Source organism: Moschus berezovskii, chromosome X (genome assembly GCF_049115385.1).
Source record: "Moschus berezovskii isolate FMDL1 chromosome X, NW_MosBer_1.0, whole genome shotgun sequence".
Lineage (NCBI taxonomy): Eukaryota > Metazoa > Chordata > Mammalia > Artiodactyla > Moschidae > Moschus > Moschus berezovskii.
Genome location: NC_142488.1, coordinates 64,923,381 through 64,946,558, shown reverse-complemented (window position 1 = coordinate 64,946,558; position 23,178 = coordinate 64,923,381). Strand labels below are relative to the sequence as shown.

At 43.0% G+C, this 23,178-nt stretch overlaps 1 pseudogene; it reads right to left on the bottom strand.

Annotated features, from left to right (window-relative positions):
* Window positions 1–9,331: 9,331 nt before the first annotated feature.
* On the bottom strand, window positions 9,332–10,612 carry LOC129534833 (elongation factor 1-alpha 1 pseudogene; annotated as a pseudogene).
* Window positions 10,613–23,178: the final 12,566 nt, after the last annotated feature.

Genomic DNA, 23,178 nt, shown 5'->3' with positions numbered 1-23,178 from the left:
CAGGTGTAGACTTAGACTCTTACTAAAATTCACAGAGCTGATGGGATGGTGGAAAACTACCTTAAATACGCTTGCAATGACAGAGGAAATCAACAAAATTCCATGCCACTTGGGAGTGGATGCATATGCTGTTTCACTTCTTTATTTTTCTACATGCATGGTAATGCACATAATAAGTGTGTTTTGTTTTGGTGTATGGTGTGAAGGTGGGGTTCAAACTCAGCAGTAGCACTACCAGCCAGGCATATGATCACCAGTGGGCATTTAATAATGAAGAGTTGTAACAGTTACCATCCATTGCAGTGGACTAAAAGCAGCTCCGTTTCTTCTGCCGTTGACTGAACTGGGTTGGACTTGTACCACTCTCAGTGCTTTCTAATATCTCCCAGTGCTGTTGGATATACCTCATCAGTATCCACAGCATTCCTGGAGGGTTGAGAGGGACTTTGGGGTGGAGGGGAACGATGAGTCCAGGGACTTACTGGAGCAACAGCTTCTGTCTCACAGAGAGGCTGTGAGGATTAAGTGGGATGCCCTTTGCACAGAGCAGCAGGTGTTGAACCAGGCCCAGAGCCAACAGAGCAGTTTCTTTGAGGTCAGGCCCTTTGGGCAGGCTTTGGACCTCATTTGTACCTCCATGCCCCGCCCCCAACCTGTCCCGGCAGCCATCCGCATGAAAATCATGAATACACGCAAGAGCTGAGGGCTTGCAGTGAGGAGAGCCATGGGCTGCCGAAACGATTGCTGAAGATATAACACATCTCTTTCCCTTTTAACCCAGCTAAGGTCAAAGCTCTCCCCCCAACCCAACTCTGTGAAATGAGGGCCAGAACTATCATTTTGGTTATAGAGAAGTGACCAGGAGAGAATCAGTTACTTAGCCAAAGTCACAGTCAGGGATGGGTCTGGTCCTGGCCCCCATATCTCCTTCTGTTCAGCGGGCCTGTTATCATGTCCCATTCTTCTGAGGTACCTTGTCTCGGAGGTCAAAGTAGGCATGCTCCTCTATGGGTAAAAGGCTCTAGTTTTGCTATGTGCTGTATTCCTTCTATGCCTGGGAGGAGGCAGATGTGAAGGGGCTTTAGTGTAGGCTGACAACCTGTCATGGGCCCAACTCATTACACAGCTTTTGATTCTTGCATACACGTAGGTGAGGATCTCAGGTTGGCATCAGGGAGCAAATCACTGCACCTTCTCAAGGACTTGTTTGCAGGGAGTGACAATTGGGGTGAGTCTTACCAACCTTGCATGGCTGTGGTGAGGACTAAATAAAGCAGCCAGTATGTATACCCCAAATGAAAAGCCACGTGAGAAGACACAGGAAACAAAATGGAAAGAGAAGTGAGAGGCTGGGAGTAAACACATTCTTCAGTTATAACACACTAAAGAATCATAGTTACACTATACAGAGAACTCTGATGAAACAACTCAAGAAACACATACCCACAAACAAATAACAATAGGAAAGTTAGCAGAGAACCTGAACAAGTTGTTTACAGAAATACAAATGTCAATATAAGAGAAATAGGAGCTCAACACTGCAAGAAATAATAGAAACAAAATAGCAATGGGGTTATACTATTCAAACTGCAAATTGATAAAAAATAAAGGATATCAGAAGTGCAACATACACTGACGTTCGGTGTGTGAATTGGTGCAGACTGTTTGAAGAGCCCTTTAGCAGGGACTGATCGACCGTAGTCTCTTGGCCCTACTATGCATCTCCACATTTTCCTTCTTCCTCCTGCCACAGACGAGAAATAGAAACAGACTGGGACAACTGATGCTTCCTAGGCCAGAGCCCTAGGGGCTCAGGTGTCATGGCCATAAGACCCATCACAGTGTTCTACAAAACCTATTTCAAGCCCTGGACACACCCTTGGGCATCCTCAAGGTCTGGACCTTGCGAGGGTCCCAAGGGCTGATCCTGAGCCTTACCTGAGCAAGCAGCCTGACTTCCAAGAATTATGGCCAAAGTTCTTCAGGTCTCTGAGAAACACCAGTTTCTAGATCCGTGCTTCCCTCAGCTGCCCCACCTTGGCTTCCACTACCTCGGGGAAGAGAAATCTGGAGTTTGATTGTGCATCCCCAGCAAAGCTGAGGGCAGTTTCAGGGATTTGGCGGTGCCTTCTCGTTTACAAACTGAGTTTCTCGATACGAGGATGGGTCTGGTGAAGGGAAGTACAGTCAGATTTGAATAAAATAAACAATGTGCAAGTTAGTCTTTCTATAAGTCTTCAGGCCTATATATTCATATATAGAGTAACGAAAAATATGGGGGCCATCACTCTCAATTAGTCATGTAAGCATCTGTGTTAAAGTAGAATGGTGGGGCTGGAAACCTGATTAGAGTGGGTCTTGTACTGCAAGGAGATCCAACCAGTCCATTCTAAAGGAGATCAATCCTGGGTGTTCATTGGAAGGACTGATGCTAAAGCTGAAACTGCAATACTTTGGCCACCTCATGTGACGAGTTGACTCACTGGAAAAGACTCTGATGATGGGAAAGGTTGGGGGCGGGAGGAGAAGGGGACGACAGAGAATGAGATGGCTGGATGGCATCACCGACTCTGTGGACATGAGTTTGAGTGAACTCCGGGAGTTGGTGATAGACAGGGCGGCCTGGCGTGCTGTGATTCATGGGGTCGCAGAGAGTCGGACACGACTGAGCGACTGAACTGAACTGAACTGAAGGGAGAGTGAGGGAGAAGAACGGGAAACAATGATATTAGTCAATGAGGCATCTCAGTACTCGGAGGAGTGCCGGAGAATGTATCAACTGCTTGAACACAGTGTACTTCTCTCCAGGGTGGGGTAGTGGAAATCCAGGCCAGGGAGGCAGGGATGGGATTTCAAGCAGGGGACAGGCCCTTAGCCTCTTTCCACCCAGCAAAACGATGAAGAGCTCTGCTGGCCTCTGACAATAAGCCCTTTCAGACATGACATGCCTACTGCACATCACAGAAAATGTGAACTTCACTGGCGTCCAACCTGGTGACTGTGAGTTTTCTCCAGCACCCCAGATCATCAGCTCCAGGAAGACTGGGATCTGGGTCTCTAGAGTTCACTGCTGTATCCCCAGTGCCTAGAAGTGACCCTGGTGTGCATGCAGTAGGCCCTCAGCAAACGCTTGCTGAAAGAAGGAATGAATGTTAGTGCTGGCCAGGATGAGTTTTCTCTTTTCTAGAACAGGACTGGCTCAGCTAAAGGCACTGAGCCCTTCATGTGTTTTGTCAGCACCATGGAGAATCCATCCAAATCTAGGCACAAGTTTACCTAGGGAGCCTGCTAGAGGAGCCGGTTCCAGAGAGCCCTGGCCTGTTTCACCAAGTCCTTCAGGTGAGAGGCTCAGAGCCAGCCTCTGCCTCTCTCACTGCTCACAACCAAGCCAACATGCTTCCCCTTCCTGCTTGGCCCAGAGAGCCCCCAGGCCAGGCCCGACTTCCCCCAGGGTTCCCAAGGGTTCAGCTATCACTCTGCTTTCCTTTGTAGGGGAGGATATCAGACACTGGGAAGCTGAGACCTCAGGACACAGAGACACAGGCCCATGAATGGTGATCAAGCTACCACTTGCCCCATCTTCCCAGTTTCTCTGTCACTGGGCTTAAAATGAATGCGGCACTCTTGATTCTTTTGGCTCCATGATACTTATTGTCCCTTTCCACATCGATATCCACCTCCTGTGGTTATGGCTTGCCTCTGTTTGTGGGGGGGGGGGTGGGGGGACATGTTGGAGGAGGGAGCTAGCCCATTACTTAGCCATAAGAGTCAGTACTCCTGTACCTAGAGCAGAACTGCCTATTTCTCAGTCACTGTTGGGATAGGAATGCGTTTGATGGACGGTAATCGTTCTACTAGTTTCAAACATTTCAAAAAGGGTGGCTGTTGGGTGTGACTGAGTGATAGCCATTGCGGTGGGGGTGGGGGCGTGGTGGCACCGCAAGGATCTTGAGTAAATGGACAAAAGGATAGAAGATGTCACAGAACTCAAGGCTTTTAGAGGCATTAGAGTCACTGATCCCAAAGACCCCCACCCCACCCTTAGAAAGAATCCTTCATCTTAGAAAGAATCTCATCTATAACCTCAGGTTGTTGATCACATAATATGACGCCATGTCCTTTTGTAAGCTGCTCTTGGTATGTATTGCAGGAAAACAGCAGTAGGGGAAGAGCTGTGTTTGGTGAGTGCTTCCCAGAACAGAGAAGAACCTGGGCTCTTCTGGGACTCTTCTGCTCCTGGCTTAGTCTCTGCTAGGGAAGTCCAGCCCTAAGGCTTCCATACTGCCGTGGCCTAAGAGAACCATTTGTTTCCTTGGAAAGTCCCAAGTCCTCCAGGCCCCTTCGACTTGCTGTGCTTGGCTCTGAGCCACATCAAGGAAATGTGGGACGCAGGGGCTCTGAGAGTTTCTCCTCAGCTGTTTTCCACTTTTTGGAGTATTTTCTATGATAATATTTCAAATCTGCAGAAAAACAGACAGACTGGTACAACAGCTACCACCCCTATTTAATAACACTTTGCCATAAGTGCTTTACAACTCTCTCTAGTTTTGAATTAAATATCTTGAACACACATCCCTGACTCACACTCACTCATGTCCTCCCTGAAGTAGGTTCCCCTCCCGGGCGTTTGAATAGCCCTATGTCTTTATGCAGCTTCACAGCCGTTCTGCCTCCTCTACGGGTGACTCCATATCGCCTTGGAAATGGTCCCCTGATGCTTCCTGGTGAACTTGGAGGATTCGACAACCCTGAATCCGAACTCAGGGGGCAAAAACAAGAACATCTCAGCAGCTTTTACAGATAACCCAGGACTCAGCCCTCTCCCATCGATAAATTTCTTCTCTTGAAGTGGGCCCTGTCTCAGTGGTAGAGCTGAGCTCTTCATTTGTTTTAGCAAGAGAGGCCAAGAGCACCACCCTGAGTCCAAGCCTTGCTCAAGTGATAGGAGTGTTCCATTCACACAGAGGGCTGGTCCCTTGTCAGCTGCTATCACACCAGTGAGCTGGGCTCAATGACCAGGTATGACTGATGGGGATGGGGAGGAAGACAAGACTACGCAGATCTGAGTCCTGGTGAGACTCACCCGATGGGTCTACTGGGAGCCGGCTAGGATCACCAGACCACACAGCACTCTCCAAGGTGACCCATCAACCATTTTCCACATCAAAGCCGCTGATACCTACAGGGGCTCACTATTCTGAGGTGGATACAGAGAGCAAGTGTGGTAGACAGCCTTCTGAAATGGCTTTGCAGACCCTTGCATCCTGGCACTCCTGCCCCTGTTTAATCCTTCCCTTTGAGTGTGGACTGGACCCAGTAACTTGCTTCTAATCAACAGAATTTGGCAAAAGTGATGACATGTCATTTCTGAGGTTAGATTATTCCAAGACTGTGACTTCTGTCTTGCTGGCGCTCATTCTCCCTCTCTCTCTCTCTCTCTCTCTGGTTCAGTTTGCATTTTGCATTCTTGCTCTGATGGAGTGGGCCACGTAGCAAGGATCTGATGATAGTCTCTGGCCAACGACAGACCAGAGAGGAGCTGAGGCCCCCAGTCCAATAACACACAAGGACCTGGAGCCTGCCAATAGCCACATGAGTGAGCTTGGAAGTCGACCCTCCCTCAGTCACACCCTCAGATGAGACCACAGTTGAACTGACACCTTGATCATGGCCTTGTGAGAGATGGAAAAAGGAGGACCTGGTTAAATCATATCTAGGTCCCTGCTGCACAAATGCTGGAGAAAATAACGGTATCATTTTAGGCCACCACTTTTGGGGGTAACTTGTTATGCAGTAGTCAGTAATAATGAAGAGAGCAGGAACCTCTAGGGGCTGGGGGCAGGAGACAGAGGCCTGACCCAGCCTGGGAGAGCTTCTCAGGGGCCAGGGTGGTGAAGGATGTGCCCACACCTTGGGGACTTGTCCCACTTTGGCACTAATCATCTGTGTCACCTTGGGCAAATCACTTGAAGTCTCTGGCTCAGTTTTGCTCTTTTGTAACACTTAACTGATACTCAACTTACAAGACTGTTGGAAAGATAACTGCCAGTTTATTTGTAACTCACATAACAGGATGTCTGATGCATACTAGGCCCTCAGTGAATGGCAGCCGTGAGTATTAACATAGGTGATTTGGGACCCTGCACCCACCTCGCAGAAGCTCCCCAGTGATCCTGGAGGGTCCAGTACTCAAAAAACCAATCCAGGGGAAAGTATTTCCCTACCAAGTAGTACAAAGGCATTTGTTCTCCGGGAAGGGAGGCTTATCTGAACAGATACTTCTATAAAACTTCTGACGTGAGGGAGGCAGGCCCAGTTGGATGCAATTCTGAAGCAATACCCCTTATACAAAGGGGCAAATGCTCTCATTTCTCCCTCCCTCCCTCATTCCACTTCTTTTTCTCAGTTGCCCATTTTCAAGGTCTTGTCTTTGCAATTCTGCCTCTTTCCCCTGATGTCATGTCTACTAAACATGCAAAACTTCCTTATGTTTTCCTTGTTGTAGTCTGGATAAACTCATATCAACACTCTCATTATGCACTGGTCTCCGGCTCCCTCAGGCCACAGAGGAAAGTCCCTGGTCACTGGCTTCTGTGGAAGAGCTGAGGTGGGAGTCACCTTGACATTCCCATTATTCCCTAGAGATGGTGCATTTAGAGGGCCCCATTTATACAGAATAGACATCTGTACAGGACAGCAGCTCAAGACACATTCCAGACCAGTGGAGTGGAGACGTCTTTCTGGATCCCCCATGCCCCAAATGAGATGATTTGGTAAGAGCCCCTTTTCATCCAGGATATTGTCTCTCATCCCCCAGACCTTCCACCTGAACATCTGAGCTCTGCTTTTCTCCTACAGCCTCATCTCTCTCTACAGTATGTCTCAAATTGGCCTTCAGTCACCCTCCCCATTCACACACACACACTCAATCCTGCCCTGTCTCAAGGTCTTTGCACTTACAGCTCTCCTCTGAAACCACTATTCCCTATTTGATCTTCCACTTGTCCTTCTAGTCTTTGATATTCCTACCTCCGTGAGGAACCCTTTCTTGCTCCCAGATCACCCCAGCCCTTGGTCACCTGTCCCCTCTCTGCTGTGCACACAAACATGCCAGGGACTTTTCTCCATCACAGCATTTTGCACAACTGAACTGTCACCTCTGGTAAATTAATTTGCATGACTGTCCCACCCGGACTCTCACCTCTGGGGCAGGAAGTGTGCCTTCTTGGTTCTGGAACACCCAGGCTACAGTCCGTTGGGTCACAAAGAGTCAGACACGACTTAGCGACTGAGCACACACGCACGTATCTCTGATCTAGGACAATGGTGAGCAGTATCCTTTTATTTCTTCCAGCAGGGAGTCCAAAGCCTCCCGCCCAAGAGGAGTTGCATGTTTTCCAAGTCTGGGCTGAGAGAAGTCTTCCTGGAGGTGCCAAAAGCTTTCCTGATATGAATCTGGTCTGGCCAAATATAGGTAGGGCAAGTGGTGTGAGGCCACAAGGGATACAGAGGCGGGTGTCAATGCCACCACAGATGACAGATCCCAGGCCCAGGGGGCAAGGTGCTGAGGCTTCCTCTCTCCCTCTTTCATTTCAGGAGACTTTTTGAAAGGGGACCCCCTGACTGTGATGCTGCCACCTGCCAACTGATCCAGTGGACAGACAAGGCAAGCAGCAATTGCAAGCAGACTTGGCAAGCAGCACTAGGAATTCTAGTGCCCTGATTTACTTTAACCTACTATATGTGTTCCCTCTTTAGCTCATCCAGCATTTAAGATGATTGCTTTAAACTCTTTGTCAAGTAAGGCTTATGCATATATTTTTCATGGTGAGTTACTGGATAGTTTTGTGATTCCCTTGAATGGGCCAGGTATCCCTGTACCTTCATATGCCTTGTTATCTTTTAGTGAGAATTTAGGAGGCTACCTCCTGATCATGGTTCACTCTGTTGGGAAGGCGGTTACGCAAGTGTAAGACAAAATGCCACGGACTTTCCTGTCATCTCTAGCGGAATCTTTTCTGAGGAGGTTTTCTTTGTTGTTGTAACTCTTTGTTTTTGGAGTACTTATCAAGATACTTCGGTCTGTATATTGTTGTTTACTTTACATTTCTATATGGAAGCGATGGCCTAGGTTTTCCTAGTCCTGTCCTCTTGCTGACATCAGTCTTTCAGGAACATCTCATTTCAAGAGCCCTATTTAAATCCATTTGCTTTTTCACTGCAAGTAGTTTTGAATAAGAGACGAGCTGTTTCATGAGGTTTATACTGACTTCTTGGAAATGATATAGTGATCTCTTCTGATGGATCAACAAATAGTTCAGAAGTCATCCAAATGTTATTTTCTTTACAAAATGCAAAGCATAGGTTTCAGCAGATGTACACTTCTCACATTTATGGTTCTCTTCGCTGTCTGATTATACTGCCGCCTTAAACTCTCTAGCTGAAGCATAACACTCTCTGACCAACCTGGCATGGATCCTGAAGGGCTTTATGAAGGTACCGATTTTTTATGTCTAGAGAGCTAAATATTTTCTTTTCTCAATCGCACTTTCATCTAATATCTTTTTTAATTTTTAGCTCCTAGCATCTTTTATTCTTACTAGATTCTAGATACAATTAGTTCTAGTAGGGCAGTGCTCAGTTCTGTTGAAGCCTCACATTTGAGATTAATTACTTAAATATTGTAAATGGAATGCACATTCTCAAACCGGGAAGCTAAAATTTGACGTAACTGATTTACTCAATATTTATGTAACCATAAAAGAGTTTATATGCAACATGAGCTTTTGTGTTATAAAATTTGACCTTCTTACAAACTTGCTTTCATATAAAACATAACTCTTTGCTCATCTATCTTAACCTATGAATTGTCACACCAACACTTTTTAAGATGTACTTAAACAGATGAGTTCTCCTCATACAAGGTGAAGAAACCTGAAGCTCCAACCCAGAAATATAAAATTCTTTTGTTTCACCAGAGACAGATTATGGGCAAATCTTACCTAAGTAGTACTATAGGAAGTTACAGTGTTGACCAAAAGGAGACACAAGTTTTTCAACCGTTGTTTTTAATGGGTCTCAAAGTCTGTGACAGATTTCTGGTCAAATTGTTGCTATTGAAAAGTACTGATTTTAAGAACTAATTACTTAAAACTGCCACACACAAAACACGTGGTCCACAAAACTTTCACCTTTCCTTCTGAAGGTTTTGTGATGCATTGTTATAATTAACCAGTCTTTTACATTAACCTTACATGGCCAATTGAGGCAAACAGTTCTGAGACCATTCTTCCACCACTAAGACTGGGTTGGCAGGTGTTAGTGATAATATTCATCTAGTCTTCTGAGCTTGTTTGGCAGACTTGGCGACCTTGCAAGCTCCAGCTGCCTTCTTGTTCACTGCTTTGATGACACCCACAGCAATCACCTGTCTCATGTCACGAACAGCATAATGGCCCAGAGGAGGATAGTCAGAGAAGCTCTCAACAGACGGGCTTGCCAGGACCCACGTCAATGATTGGCGGCATCAAGAATTTGGGGCCATCTTCAGAATGACGATCACTCTTCTCATTCAGCTCAGCAAAATTGCAAGCAATGTGAGCTGTTTGACAGTCCAGCACAGGTGCATATCCAGCACTGATTTGGGATGGATGGTTCAAGATAATCACCTGAGCTGTGAAGCCAACTTCTCCCATCAGTGGGCCATTTTTGCTGTCACCAGCCACGTTGCTATGACGGACATCTTTGACAGACACGTTCTTGACACCGAAGCCCCCATTGTCCCCAGGAAGGCCTTTACTCAGTGCTTCATGGTGCATTTCAATAGACTTCAGTTGTTACTGACGGTGTCAGTACCACCAATTTTGTAGATGTCCTGGGGGAATCAAGCACAAGAGTTTGTCAGGTGAGTTGGTGGCAGGATGCAATCCAGAGCTTCAAGCAGTGTGGTTCCACTAGCATTGTCATCTTTACTGGTGACTTTCCACCCCTTGAATCAAGGCATGTTAGCACTTGGCTCTAGCATCTTGTCACCATTCCAGTCAGAAATTGGCACAAATGCTACTGTGTCAGGGTTGTAGCCAAATTTCTTAAGGTAGGTGCTGACTTCCTCAACAATTTCCTCATTTCTCTTCCGGCTGTGGGGTGGCTCAGTGGAATCTATTTTGTTAGCTCCAACAAGTAGTTATTTCACACCCAGAGTGTAAGCCAGGAGGGCATGCTCGTGGATCTGCCCATTCTTGGAGATACCCGCTTCAAATTCACCACCACCAGCAGCAGTCATCAGAACAGCGCAGTCAGCCTGGTATGTGCCTGTAATCATGGTTTTGATGAAGTCTCTGTGTCCTGGGGCATCAATGATGGTCACATAGCCCCTAGATAAGCGTAGACAAGGAGATATCACTGGTGATACCACACTCATGTTCAGCTTTCAGCTTGTCCAAGACCCAGGCATACTTGAAGGAGCCCTTTCCCATCTCGGCGGCCTCCTTCTCAAACTTTTCAATGGTTCTCTTGTCCATCCCACCACATTTGTAGATCAAATGGCCAGTAGCGGTAGACTTTCCACGTGCCCGATGACAACGATGTTGATGTGGTTCTTCTCCTTTCCCATTTTTGCTTAGGTTTAGCAGTGGTTTTCACAACACCTGTGTCCTGGTGGCAAAATTGTTGTGAGAAAGCTATCTTTTAATCTTAATGATTTATTTTGTTTATGACGTCCCTCTCACTCCACGAGGATGTAAGCTCAAGTGATTTGTGTCTGTTTTGTTTTGTGCTCTACTCAAATGGTTTGAAGAATGCCTAAAACACAGAAGACCTCAAAAGATACCTGCTGTATTGAGCTGGACTGATATATGCTGACACCTGAGGCTGTCCTCAATTAAAGACTCACCACTGATCCCTTCGCCTGGATGCTCCAAAAGGTCGACGTTCAAGAGTGCAAACTTTGCTACGTGTATTTATTAACTTTTTCCCCACAGAAATCCTATGATGTTCGTAGTATTGTTATGCATATTTTGGAGATGTAGAAACAGAAGAGTAGAGGAATAAGTAACTAGCCAATCTACACAGTGGCAGACCCTGATGTTTCAGCACGGGCACCTCAGCTCTAGCATTTGTGCATCTTAACACTACACTGCAGCTTCCCTGGTGGCTCAGTCAGTAAAGAGTCTGCCTGCAATGCAGGAGATCTGGGTTTGAACCCGGGGTTGGGAAGCTCCCCTGGAGAAGGGAATGGCAACCCACTTCAGTATTCTTGCTTGGAGAATCCCATGGGCAGAGGAGCGTGGCAGGCTACAGTCCATGGGGTCACCAAGAGTCAGACATGACTGAGCGACTAAACCTACCTACCTAAACACTACACTGTACTGCCTCTCTGGAAATATACCAATGGCTAATCCTAAAGGAGACCTTCCTTGGTGGCTCAGTGGTAAAGAATCCACCTGCCAACGCAGGAGACAATGGGCAGAGGAGCCTGGCAGGCTACAGTCCATGGAGTCGCAAAAGAGCCAGACACAACTTAGCGGCTAAAACACAACAACAATCCTAAAGAAATCTTCAAGTGGTCAGTTAGGTTACCTGGATGGAAATATCAGAATCCATGAGTTAACTGCCTTTCAAATGACAAAATACTGAATCCATTTCTGTTAAAAAAAATTTAAGTGAGAGGAATACTCTTGTTTTAGGCATCTTGACAACATCAAAAGTCAGGAAAGAAAGAGAAAAACAAAAACACTAGCTCTTTCCTTGAATAGATAGCCTCAGAGTCTATTGCCAGTCCCCAATTACATCATCTTTCCTCCGACCGTAGTGTGTCACCCATACATGTGTGACTTCCACCCGACACCACTTCTTGCCGATGGTGATAATGGAGGCCTCATATGTCTCTGTGGACTGAGAGATCTCATTTGGTTACTATAGGACCCATATGCCCTTCAGAAAGAACATCTTAGAGAAAAGTGCATCAAACATGCATGCAGAAAATACCTTAGATAATTCTTGGCTCTGGCATTGCCTAGCTCTGGATAAATTTGGTGAACTGCTTCATCATCACAAACCTCAGCTTCCTCATTAGGAGAATAAGGATACTAAATCCCAGTCGATTGGGTTGTTGTGAAGAGTAGTTGAGGTCATGCAGGAAAAAGAGATCACACAGTGCCTGAAACATTGTAGGTACCCAATATAGAACCGGTGGTTTGAAATAATAATGTCAGAGTAGATGGAATCTATTTCCTCCACTCAATACCACGTAATGTGCTTTACTCTTTCTTTTCAAATTTATGCAATATTTAACCAAAGTTTGGGGACCTGCTGCTGACTTAACCTGTAAATAGTTTGGATGCATACTTACATCTACAGATGAGTCCTGATTTTACAGGAGAGTTGGGGCAGGCTGTCTGGGTCTGGCTGCCTTTTATCTGGGAGAAAACGAAATAATGTTCTACATAGTCATTCTGACTGTCACGTAACTGCCTTGAGAGGAGAGCTGGGACATAAGGCAGGAATTCAGAAAACTGATCAAGTTGTGGATTTATCTAAAACAGGTATATCCTGGGCTTCACTCTAGTGCCTGCCAGAGGGACACGTATAATGTTAGCATACGTTTATTTCGTTTCTCGTGCTTATATTTTCAAGTTCTTGCTTTGCTAACTCTGATATTTGCTTCAGACAAAAGCTATGTCTTTTGTGGGAGGTGCAAGACAGGACCAGAAGCAATGATATTTCCTGAAAGGTTGCTATGTGCCAGACATTTTACACAGCAATATCTTGAAAAGAAACAGGGATTGCAATAACCAGCAGGTCAATTGTAGGGGGAATTGTCACTCTGTATTTGTTGACCTTTGGTATAGTTTTGCATTTTTTTAAAGAATGGGAATATACGAGTTCCTGTGCATGCTTATGATTTTTTGGAGAGAAAATATAGATATTCCTAATTCAGACTCATCTGCTATGGAATGATCAATGGCTATTGAGTATAGGAACACTTGATTGTTACAGTCACAACAGAATGAGAATACACATGTTAAACCAAACAGAAGATATTATATATAATTTTTGTGATACTAGCTCCAAGAATCTATCACCTATAAAGAGAGCTGATCATTAAAAATTCATATTATCATGGGATTTCCTTTGGGAAAGCTGCTGACGGACAATTAGTATGAATGAAATACCAAGAAGTGTATTTAACATTTCACTGGTGATAACCAGGAATTGAGGTCTGTATTAGAGATCTCCAGAGAAATAAAACCAATAATTTCTCTCTTTCTCTCTCTCTTTATATATAGATATAGGTATACAGATATAGATAGACATAGGTATCAGTTCAGTTCAGTCGCTCAGTCGTGTCCGACTCTTTGTGACCCCATGGACCGCAGCATGTCATGCCTCCCTGTCCATCACCAACTCCCGGAGTTTACCCAAACTCATGTGCTGCCATCCAACCATCTCATTCTCTGTCGTCCCCTTCTCCTCTTGCCCTCAATCTTTCCCAACATCAGGGTCTTTTCCAATGAGTCAGCTCTTTGCATCAGGTGGCCAAACTACTGGAGTTTCAGCTTCAGCATCAGTCCTTCCAATGAACACCCAGGACTGATCTTTAGGATGGACTGGTTAGATCTCCTTGCAGTCCGAGGGACTCTCAAGAGTCTTCTCCAACACCACAGTTCAAAAACATCAATTCTTTGGCTCTCAGCTTTCTTTATAGTCCAACTCTCACATCCATACATGACTACTGGAAAAGCCATAGCCTTGACTAGACGGACCTTTCTTGGCAAAGGAATGTCTCTGCTTTTTAACATGCTGTCTAGGTTTGTCATAACTTTCCTTCCAAGGAGTAAGCGTCTTTTCATTTCCTGGCTGCAGTCACCACCTGCAGCTATTTTGGAGCCCCCCAAAATAAATAGGCAGATATAAATATGTATCTGTCTATAAGGTTGATTTAATTGATTGACATATACATGGTGGTGGTTTGTCGTGTCTAACTCCTTGTGACCCCACGGACTATAGTCTACCAGACTCATCCGTCCATGGGATTTCCCAGCCAAGAATACTGGAGTGTTGCCACTTCCCTCTCCAGGGATCGAACCTGAGTCTCCTGCATTCCAGGCAGATTCTTTAACAATTGAGAAGCCCTGATATACATACATACACACATATACATGTATTTATATACTTCTATATATATATATATAGTGGTTTAGTTATCAAGTCGTGTCCAACTCTTATGATCCTTGGACTGTAGCCTGCCAGGCTCCTCTGTCCATGGGATTCTCCAGGTGAGAATACTGGAGTGGGTTGCCACTTCCTTCTCCAGGGTATCGTCCCAACCCAGGAATCGAACCCAGGTCTCCTGCATTGAAGGCTGATTCTTTACTGATTGAGCTACAAGGTTCTGTGAAGGTATTTTTTAGAGAGATTAATGTTTAAATCAGTAGACTTTGAGTAAAGTAGAGTACCTTCCATAGTGTGTGCCTCACCCAATCAGCTGAAGGCTTTAATACATAAAAGACCGACTTTCCTGGGGAAGATGGAATTCTGCCAGGAGACTGCTTGCCTTTGAACTCAAACTGCAACTCTTCCCTAGGGCTCCAACCTGCCAGCCTACCTTACAAATTTTGGGCTTGCTGGATTCATAATCACATACATCAGTGCCTTGAAATCAATCAGCGAATCTACAAATAGATATCGATTATATATGTAATATGTATATTGATATTATACATCATAATATATTGATATATATCAATATATAATATATATTGATATGTAATACATATTCATATTGATTACATATAGAATATACATTGATATATATAACACATAATATAGATTATATATTGATTATATAGAATATATTTTGTTATATATAATATATATTGATATTTTATTTTTTTTATTTCTAAAAAAGAATTTTATTAAAAAAGCACAAATGCAAAGAAATGAACAGAGGAAAATTTATGCGTCGAACCTGGACTGGTCACTTATGATAATATACATGCTACAATTCCATTCTCTCCAATCATTCCACCTTCACCCTCTCCCACAGAGTCCCAAAGACTGTTCTAAATGCCTATGTCTCTTTTGCAGTCTCTTATACAGGGTTTAGGTTACCATTTTTCTAAATTCCATATATATGCGTTAATATACGGTATTGATGTTCTTCTTTCTGGCTTACTTCACTCTGTATAATTGGCTCCAATTTCATCCACCTCATTAAAACTGATTCAAATGCATTCTTTTTGATGGCTGAGAAATACTCCATTGTGTATATGTACCAAAGCTTTCTTATCCATTCATCTGCAGATGGACATCTAGGTTGCTTCCATGTCCTGGCTATTATAAACAGTGCTGCAATGAACATTGGAGTACATGTGTCTCTTTCAATTCTGGTTTCCTCGGTGTGTATGCCCAGGAGTGCGATCGCTGGATCATATGGCAGTTCTGTTTCCAGTTTTCTGAGGAATCTCCACACTGTTCTCCATAGTGGCTGTACTAGTTTGCATTCCCACCAACAGTGTAAGAGGGTTCCCTTCTCTCCACACCCTCTCCAGCACTTATTGCATGTAGACTTTTGGATAGCAGCCATTCTGACTGGTGTGAAATGGTATCTCATTGTGGTTTTGATTTGCATTTCTCTGATGATGAGGGATGTTGAGCATTTTTTCATGTGTTTATTAGCCATCTTTATGTCTTCTTTGGAGAAATGTCTGTTTAGTTCTTTGGCCCATTTTTTGATTGGGTCACTTAGTTTTCTGGAATTAAGCTGCAGGAGCTGCTTGTATAATTTGGAGATTAATCCTTTATCAGTTGCTTCATTTGCTATTATTGACTCCCATTCTGAAGGTTGTCTTCTCACCTTGCTTAGAGTTTCCTTTGCTGTGCAGAAGCTTTTGATTTTAATTAGGTCCCATTTGTTTATTTTTGCTTTTATTTCCAATATTCTGGGAGGTGGGTCTTGGAGGATCCTGCTGTGATTTATGTCGGAGAGTGTTTTGCCTACGTTCTCCTCTAGGAGTTTTATAGTTTCTGGTCTTACATTTAGATCTTTAATCCATTTTGAGTTTATTTTGGTGTATGGTGTTAGGAAGTGTTCTAGTTTCATTCTTTTACAAGTGGCTGACCAGTTTTCCCAGCACCACTTGTTAAAGAGACTGTCTTTTCTCCATTTTATATTCTTGCCTCCTTTGTCAAAGATAAGGTGTCCATAGGAGCGTGGGTTTATCTCTGGGCTTTCTATTTTGTTCCATTGATCTATATTTCTGTCTTTATGCCAGTACCATACTGTCTTGATGACTGTGGCTTTGTAATAGAGCCTGAAGTCCGGCTCTATATATATTTTGTTATATATAATATATATTGATATTAATTATATATACATGATATATATAGCTATTACATATAATATATGCTATTTATTATCATATATATTGATACTGGTTATATATTCATAATATATACTGATATTCTATATATAATCAATATCAGTATCTTTCTATATTTACGTTTACATTGATTTTAAGGAACTGACTTATGCAATTATGAGGCCAGGCAAGCCCAAAATTTGCAGGATAAGCTGGCAGGTTGGAGACCTGAGGAAGAGTTGCAGTTTGAGTTCAAAGGCAGAATTCCATCTTCCCTAGGAAGGTCAGTCTTTTTTGTATTAAAGCCTTCAGCCGATTGGATGAGGCACACACTATGGAAGGTAATCTACTTTACTCAGAGTCTTCTGATTTAAACATTAATCTCTCTAAAATATACCTTCAGAGAAACATCTAGAATACTGTTCAAACAAATATTTAGATACCATGGCCTAATGAATTGACACATTAAATTAACCATCCTATGGTCCTACGTATTTCATCACAGCCTATGAAAATTTTCTTTCTATTAACAATTGTTTTGGATACAAGTATATGCTAGGTTTGGCTTCCCTGGTCGTTCAACTGGTAAATAATCCACCTGCAATGCAGGAGACCCTGGTTCAATCCCTGGGTCAGGAGGTTCCCCTGTGGAAGGGATAGTCTACCCTCTCCAGTATTCTTGGGCTTCCCTGGTGGCTCAGACAGTAAAGAATCCACCTGCAATGTAGGAGACCTGGCTGGCTACAGTCCATGGGGTTGCAAATAGTTGGACATGACTGAGCGACTAAGTACATACCTTAAACATAACCTCAACAACATAGCACACCACCCCCAACCTCAGGGTGCTCTTTCTCACATTAGGATGATTTTCCTCTTCTTCAGCTGCCCTTGATAGAAATTGAAACATAGTCTTTTCCAAGAAAGAGTAAAGAAAATGGAGAATGACTGAACTTAACTCCCACAAACCTTGAGGGGACCTCCAGAGAATTTGTTTTAGGAATTTTCAAAATACATATTTCAGAGTGAACACATATATTACTTACTAGATAAAATTGACAAGCCAAAAACACATGCCACAATCAGTCACTTATAAATCTGTTAATGAGTGTTCTTTACAATTTGGAGAACACAGAAGAAACCCATTGAAAGATGTGATGTAAACGATGAACTCTCGTCATTAAAAATTCTTAGGCAGTCCTCAATATTTTGCACAATTTCACTGGTGAATTCAACCAAAACATAGCAAAAATGCCAAACATACACAAACTTTATAAGAAAATAAAGGAGGGAACACATCTTTTTTTATAACTTTTTATCTTATATTGGAATATAGTTGATTAATAATGTTATTCTAATTGCAGGCAGACAGCAAAGCTACTCAGTCATAAGTATACGTGTATCCATTCTCCCCCAAACACCCCACCCATCCAGGATGCAACTTATCATTAAGCAGAAGGAGGGAACACATCTTAACTCACTTTATGAGGCCAGCATTACCTTGCTACTAAAATTCACAAAGACATTAAAAAGAAAACTACAGATCAATATTATTCATTAGCATAAATCCAAATATCTTAATAAAATACTATTGATTTTAATCTACTGTTACATAAAAGAGGAGAATCCATCATGAGCAAGTAAAGGTTAGCTCAGAATAGACGACTGGTTTAACACTGAAAATCAAAATTGAAAACTAACTCTTATAAGCACTCTGTTATGAAGATAATAGAAAGCTACACGCTAAGAGAAAAGATTTGCAAAGCATATATCTGACAAAGGACTTGTATCTAGAATACGTATTTTTTTCAGTCACAAAATCAACAGGAAAAAAAAAAAACCCTTCAGTTAGAAAATGGTCAGGGAATTTCCTCGTAGTCCAGTGGCTAAGACGCCATGCTCCCAATGCAGGGGGCTCGGGTTGGATCCCAGTCAGGGAATTGATCCCACATGCTGCAACTAAAGATCCTGCATGCCTCAACTAAGACACTGCATTCAGTTCAGTTCATTCGCTCAGTCATGTCCGACTCCTTGCGACCCCATGAATCACAGCATGCCAGGCCTCCCTGTCCATCACCAGCTCCCAGAGTTCACTCAAACTCATGCACTGCATAGCTAAATAAATAAATATTTTTTGACAATGGACAAAGGACATAAACAGACATTTCACTGGAAAGGATACAGGAATGACAAATAAACAAATGACAAGCTGTTCAGCTTCATTAGCTATTAGGGAAAAGAAAATTAAAACCACAATATTACTACACAGTTTTCTGAATGGCTAAAATAAAAAACAAATAGTGACTAAAACAAATGCTAACAAAGATGCAGAGAAGCTGAATTAGTCATACACTGATGGTGGGAATGTAAACTGTAGCAGTTATTCTTGGAAATATTTCAGCAGCTTCATTAAAAAAGATGTTGATACCATATGACACAGCTAATGCACTCCTGGGCATTTATTCTAGATAAATGGAAGTTCACGTTCACGCAAAAATCGGAACACATTTATTTATAGTAACTTTATTTGTAGTAGCCCAAGTTGGGAACAACCAAAATGTCCTATGGTAGGTAAATGGCGCAGTAAATAAGTGTGGTATGTCCATACCGTACCAAGAACTTTCACATGTACAAGCTGGATTTAGAGAAGACAGAGAAACCAGAGATGAAATTGCCAACATCTCTTGGATGATAGAAAAAGCAAGGGAATTCCAAAAATAGCATCAATTTCTGCTTCATTGACTATGCTAAAGCCTTTGACTTTCTAGATCACAACAAACTGTGGAAGATTGTTAAAGAGATGGAAATACCAGACCACCTTACTTGTTTCCTGAGAAACCTGTATACAGGTGAAGAAGCAACAGTTAGAACTGGACATGGAACAACAGACCGCTTCCAAGTTGGGAAAGGAGTATGTTAAGGCTATATATTGTCACTCTGCTTATTTAACTTCTATGCAGAGTATATCATGCAAAAGGCTGGTCTTGATGAAGCACAAGCTGGAATCAAGATTACCGGAAGAAATATCAATAACCTCAGATACGCAGATGCCACCACCCTACTGGCAGAAAGTGAAGAAGACCTAAAGAACCTCTTGATGAAGGTGAAAGAGGAGAGTGAAAAAGCTGGCCTAAAACTCAACATTCAAAAAACCAAGATCATGGTATCTGGTTCCATCATTTCACGGCAAATAGATGGGGAAAAAATGGAAACAGTGACAGAATTTATTTCCTTCGGCTCAAAAATCTCTGTGGATGGTGACTGCAGCCAAGAAATTAGGACACTTGCTCCATGGAAGAAAACCAATGACAAATCCAGACATCATAGCAAAAAGCAGAGACATTACTTTGTCAACAATGGTCCATCTAATCAAAGCAATGTTTTTTTCTATCAGCCATGTATGGATGTGAGATTTGAATCATAAAGAAAGCTGAGCACCGAAGAAGTTGGACTATAAAGAAAGCTGAGTGCTTTTGAACTGTGGTGTTGGAGAAGACTCTTGAGAGTCCCTTGGACTGCAAGGAGATCCAACCAGTCCATCCTAAATGAAATGACTCCTGAATATTTATTGGAAGGACTGATGCTGAAGCTGAAACTCCAGTACTTTGGCCAACCGATGTGAAGAACTGACTCTTTGGAAAAGATCCTGACGCTGGGAAAGACAGAAGGCAGGAGGAGAAGGGGATGAAAGAGGACGAGATTGTTGGATAGCATCACCAACTTGACAGACATGAGTTTGAACAAGCTCTGGGAGTTGGTGATGGACAGGGAAGCTTGGTGTGCTGCAGTCCATGGGGTTGCAAAGAGTCGGACATGACTGAGAGACTCAACTAAGCTGAGCTGAAGCCCATACTTGGGGCTTCCCTAGTGGCTCAGATGGTAAAGAATAAATCTGTGATGCAGGAGACCCTAGTTCAATCCCTGGGTCAGGAAGATCCCTTCAAGGAGGGAATGGCTACCCCTGTAGGTATTCTTGCCTGGAGAATTCCACGGACAGTGGAGCCTGGCAGGCTAGAGTCCATGGGCCGCAAATAGTCGGACACGACTAAAAGGCTAAAGGTTTCACTTTTCACACAAGAACATACTGAATGATTTCCTCCTCCCCACCATGCTGAGATCAAGGCACTGATATCCACACTCACCACCATAAGGAGCGTCTATCCGGGGCAAAAAGTTGAAAAGAGGAATAAAAAGCACCCAGCTAAGAAACGAATAGGTAAGACAATCTCTCTTTGAAGATGTCACGGTCTTATATACAGAAACTCTTAAGAAATGCACAGAAAAAGGTACTGGACTCACAAGTCAATTTGCCAGGTGGCAGGATATAAGACAGTATCAGTAGAGGCAACTCAATTGTATCTTTGTATACTTGTACCAGACAGTAAGAAATTAAAATAAATTTAAAACCACATCAGAAAATATGAAGTACTTAGGGATAATACTTTCAAGCTACATATCCCAAAACTACTGTTGAGAGAAATCAAAGACTTAAATAAACAGAGAGATAGTCCATGCTCATTGGTCAGAAGGTGCAATAAAGTTACCATGTCAGTTCTTCCCAAATCGACCTGTAGAATCAACACAAGCTCACTGAAAATTCCAGAAGGGATTTTTGGGGGTAGAAGTTGACAAGAATATTTTAAACTCCACATGGGATTACAAAGGACCAGGACCAGCAAATGTAACCTTAAGAAAGATGAACAAATTTGGAACATCAACACTACCTTATTTCAAGACTCACTGTAAAGCAGCAGGCATCAAGACACTGTGATACTGGCATCAAGATAGACAAGTGGACCATTGGAACAGAATAGATAACCCACAAATAAACCCAACCACATAAGTACAACTAATTTTCGACATAGAGAGGCAATTGACAGATAGAAAGGATAGTCTTTTCAAAGGTGGTGCTAGCACAATTGGATATTCCTATCCCTTGAATGTGGGCCTTAATACCTGTCACTACACATCAGCGAAAATTGACTCAAAATGGATGACAGGCCTAAAAGTAAGCCTAAGAAAAATCAAGAAGAAAATCTGTTCTGACCTTGTGTTTGGCCAAGTTTTCTCAGAAACAAGATAAATAAATCTGATCAAGGGCCGTTATCCGGAATATATAGAAAGAGCTTTCAAACCTCAATATTAAGAACACAAACAACTGACTTAAAAGTGGACAAAAGACTGGAACAGATACTTCACTGTTCATACGTGGATGAGAAATAAGCACATGAAGACATGTTCAACATCCCTGGTCATTAGAGAAGTACAACTAAAAACCACAATTTGATAGCACTACCCAACTATTAGAATGTGCTCAGTCACTCAGTTGTGTCCGACTCTTTGCAACCCCATGGACTGTAGCCCACCAGGCTCTTCTGTCCATGGGGATTCTCCAGGCAAGAATACTTTAGTGGGTTGTCATGCCCTCCTCCTGGGGATCGTCCCAACCCAGGGATTGAACCCAGGTCTCCCTCATTGCAGGCGGATTCTTTGCCGTCTGAGCCACCAGGGAAGCCCACGCAGCTATTAGAATAGCTAAAATTTAAAACGACTCTCCATAGCAACTGTGAGCTAGGATTTGAAGGAACGGGAACCATCACATACCCCTGATGGAAAAGCAAAATGCACAACCACGTTGGAAAACTATTTTTGTAGTTCATCGTAAAATTGAATACACACCTACCACATTATTGAGCCTTTCCATTCCTATGTATTTACCCAAGCCACACAAAACTTGTACATGGATGTTCATGGCAGCTTTATTTGCAATAACTAAAAATTAGAAGCATCCCAAATGTCTGGTGGTAGGTGAAGGCATAAATAAATGATTGTACGCCAGAGAATGGAATACTGGTTTGCAATACATTGCAATGAACTACTGATGCATGGATGAATCTCAAAATAATTACTCCGACTGAAAGAAGTCAGATCAAGAAAAGATCATATCATCATGCGTGTGCATGCATGCATTGTATGTGTGTGACAATAATAAATCCTGTACAATTCTAGAAAATGCAAAGTAATCTCATAGTGTTTGTTCCTAGTGATGGGGAGGGAGGTGTCAGGGAGAATTGGGGGTAGAGGTTGCAAGGGGCATGAAGAAATGTTTCTTGTCTTAACTGTGGAGATGATTTCATGGGTCATGTGTCAGAACATATCAAGTTGTACACTTAAACGTGAACTTTGTTATATGTCAGTTATACCTCAATAAAGCTTTTAAAAAATGAGACAAACAGAAAGTGCCTCATCGACCTGTGTGACAATATCAAGTCACCAAACCTACATGGAATTGTCATCACTGAAGAAAAAGGAGGAAACGAGGAAGGGATGGAAAAATATCTGAGCATTTAATAGTAGAAAATGTTCCAAATATGAGGCAAAACTATTAACTCACAGTTCCAAGAAGGCCTATGAATTCCAAGCAGAAGACAATAAAAGGCTCACTAAGGATATGTGAACCGTGAACTCCCAGACGTTCAAGCAGGTTTTAGAAAAGGCAGAGGCACCAGAGATCAAATTGCCAACATCCGCTGGATCATGGAGAAAGCAAGAGAGTTCCAGAAATGCATCTATTTCTGCTTCATTGACTATGCCAAAGCCTTTGACTGTGTGGATCACAATAAACTGTGGGAAATTCTGAAAGAGATGGGAATACCAGACCACCTGACCTGCCTCTTGAGAAACCTGTATGCAGGTCAGGAGCAACAGTCAGAACTGTACATGGAACAACAGACTGGTTCCAAATAAAAGGAGTACATCAAGGCTGTATATTGCCACCTTGCTTATTTAGCTTATATGCAGAGTACATCATGAGGAACGC